Source organism: Amborella trichopoda, chromosome 1 (assembly GCF_054954075.1).
Source record: "Amborella trichopoda isolate Santa Cruz 75 chromosome 1, AtrichopodaSantaCruz75HAP2 v2.0, whole genome shotgun sequence".
Classification (NCBI taxonomy): domain Eukaryota; kingdom Viridiplantae; phylum Streptophyta; class Magnoliopsida; order Amborellales; family Amborellaceae; genus Amborella; species Amborella trichopoda.
In genome coordinates this window covers 40,326,084-40,329,701 of record NC_142336.1, presented here as the reverse complement: position 1 = coordinate 40,329,701, position 3,618 = coordinate 40,326,084, and positions in this window count along the sequence as shown.

Genomic DNA, 3,618 nt, shown 5'->3' with positions numbered 1-3,618 from the left:
TTTTTATTTTTCGCCTTGGCATATTGAAATTGTAAGATTTGAGGTGAATTGAGAGTGACGCAACAGGCCAGGATCACGCTTGAGACATTGGCTGCTTTCTCCGTTTTTAGAGACTCAGGATTTTCGGTTTTGCTGAATGATCATGGGTAAATTTGGTTCGAGGATATGTACTTCATATATCATGCACAAACACTAGGCAGCTTCTTTTATGCTCATTCTTTCTTTATATTTTTTTATGTTAAAGAGAATTATTTTTTTCTTGTGTTCATTCATTTTTTTTTCTTCATTTTTATCTGTTCTTATACGGTGAACGATAATTGGTGAGCCATTTATGACACTCAAGCTAGGTAGTCCATCTACTATTTTCAAGTGTTTATGGATCCATCGCATCACTATTTTCGAGCTTTTATTTCAGAGTCGCGGGTGAAATTAGATTTTTGTATTTATGATGTTGGGACTGCATTCCTTGGCGAGGTTTTGATGTATGACTTTACTTCATGCTTAGCTTAACAAATAACAGTTGATGTTGCAACTTCATGCGTTGAACTTTTGAAGGGCTAAATAATGAACCTCGATGTTTGCTAGTTTCTCTTTCAAGGAGTCGCTCTCTCTCTCTCTCTTTGCTGGAGTTTTTTGGGTTTGAAGAAGTATAAAAGAAATCCCCATTGATCTCTCTTTCATCCGAGGAATAAGTGTCTAGTCTAAAGTACATGGACATCACTATCATCAAAGTCTTGTTTCAATTATTTAGTGTCTGCTATATGAATCATATTTTATTATTTTTCTTTATCAAGGGTCATATATTAGGTCATATATTCTGTCAGGTCATAAGTTATCATGCCTTAAATTTTTCTTTTTTTTGAGCAACTAGTCACCATACCTTATTTTAGTAGTTCTATTTATGTTTTTTTGGGTTTTTTTTTTTACCCTTTTAAGTGCTTTCCATTAGAACCAAATTGTCCATCCTAACTGTGCTACTTTAGGTTGACGTTGTATATGGCCAACCAACTTAAAATCTATTTTCTCAACTTGCATCTATGGGAGCTACGCCAAAGTTCTCTCAGATGTATAAATTTCGAATCTATCTTTGCTTTTCTTGCTACTGGTCCACTTTAACATTTTTATCTCAATTACACTCTTCTAAGGATATATTGTTTTTTTGACAACATACATGGGTACAATATACGTGCCTTATCTCAATAAAATAGACGCCTATGCTAAAAAGATGTTGAAAATGTCCGTAGTTTTTGCGCTTTCTAGCAGATGCCCATGAGGATATTTTTAACCTAAAAATTTGGCATTCATCTTAGAATCAACGAATAGTTTATTTCAAAAAAGGAAAAAGAAACATTAATTTTAATTTCTGAACACATAGATCTAGCCTTCTGAAAAAAAATGAATCGTTTTTAGTTTGGAGATAGACAATATAACTACTCTTATATCGTTTTTAGTTTGGAGATAGACAATAGAACTACTCTTATATTTTCCTACATAGATTGACGATATTATGGTATTTCTTTTAAGGGTGCGGTTTGTATAGAGAGCCAAGGCTCAAAACAGTCAAAGTAAGGCGCACTTTCAAATAGTGTCGAGAAATGTTGTTCAATACTGGAAATCTTTGTGATAGCCTTAAAATATATTTTCATATCTAATTATAAAATTTAAAGCATCAAAAATAGTGTAGATCGAGTAGATCTATAAAAACTTGAAAATCTTGAAAATTGGCTCAAAAAATGCGTTATAAGATGCACTATTTCCAAACCTTGAAATCCATTTTTTTTTTTCTCATGTCCATATATCTTGATGTTGAGATGATCAATGTGAGGATATTTGGACATCAAAACAATCTCCTCTAGTGAAATTTTTGAGGTGGGCTCTAATTTGATTGTTTAGAGCCTCAATCTATATAAACTTTTTCCTTCTTTTAAAGCTAAAAAGAAAATTTTTTTTTTTTTGACAAATGTTCAAAACTTTTATTGATGACTAATTACATCAGAGGAAAATAAAAGCGAAGGCAACACATAGCCAAAGAGTCAGCTATTAAGTTTGCTTCTCGGTAAAGGAAAATGAAAAAGGTTCGACCAGGTCCATGATTTGCAACCAAAGAGAACGGAGCTCCCATGGAACGCGCTGTTCTTTATTGCACCACTTAATCACATTAAGAGAATCCCCTTCAACCCAAAACATTCGTTCTCAGATTCTTCTGAAACAAAACTTTTACCCCACACAAAAGAGCACTTAATTCAACATAATTTGCTGTTTTGGCCCCAATCGGACTAGCAAAGGAGAAAATTATAGAACCCAAGGAACCATGCACTACACCACCAATTCTAGCAATACCTGGGTTTCCCAGAAAACTCCCATCAAAGTTAAGTATAATACATCTAGCAGAAGGAGCAGTCCAAAAATATCGTGGTCTACTACGAGCACCCAAGGAGAAAGAGGCTGCTAAGATTTGCCATCACATCAACTTTTGGAATGCCTCACCCGTCTTTTGTCACAGACAACCATAACCAAATCGAGTGCTTGATGTTTGTTAAAAGTTTCTTAAAAGGTAGGGAGTTACCTTTAAAGGTTATTCTATTCCTTTCCTTCCAGATTTCACAAAGGATGACACCTTTAGAGATTTTCCAAATTGATTTACCTATCTCAGGCAAATGAGCGATAGAAAATTGAGAAACAATCCCTTCAATCGATTGAGGAAGCACCACATGAACCCCAAGATTGCCAAACAACCAGTTCCAAATTTGTGCTGTAAAAGAACAGTGAATAAGTAAGTGTGCACCCGACTCCCCATCAACTTTACACAGTAAACAGACATTGGGCAAGATTTTCCCCTTTTCATCAAGTTGTCAATGGTTAAAATCTTTTCAGAGATACAAGCCAAATAAAACCTTGCACCTTATGTGGGATAGGCCACTTCCAAATTTGTGCTACTTTTGGATTAGACCATCTTAGCCTATCATGAAAGAGGAGGTTGTAATACAATTTAACAGAGAACATCCCATCACTTTCGATTTCCCAAATAATTTCATCCTCTGCATTAAACGCAACATAAGCTTTATCCAAAGTTTCCATTAAAGCGCACCATTGGGAAAGAAGGGCTCAGCTGGCCATAAGATAGAGAAATATTTTAAGAATTTTGCATACCCTTTCTTTCTAGAGCATCACTAACTGTCAAATTGGGCTGGGTAACCAATCCATAAAGGTCAAGAAAGGCTATTCCCCTATCCATTTATGGTGCCATAAAGATACTTGACTCCCACAACCAATATTCCACCTTGAATATTCAAAAATATTTTCTCATGGCACACACAATAAATTTAATAGTCTATATAAATGAATCAAGGATAGGAATAATACTTATTCCTTATGGAATTATTTTTTGGCATCATGGAAAAGAAGATATCCTAGAGAGAGTGCTTCTCCAAGAGAGAGGGACATGACCTTTGAGAAAGAGGTAGTTTCCATGAGGTTGATCGGCAGTGTCGTTCGAAAAGAGAGGGCGTTAAGAAGAGAAAATAAGTTAGGCTATCACCAACACATAGATAGTCTTGTAACGTAAAACTATAAACTTGATCGAACATTGGATTTTATTGATAGTGGATTTTGACTTGC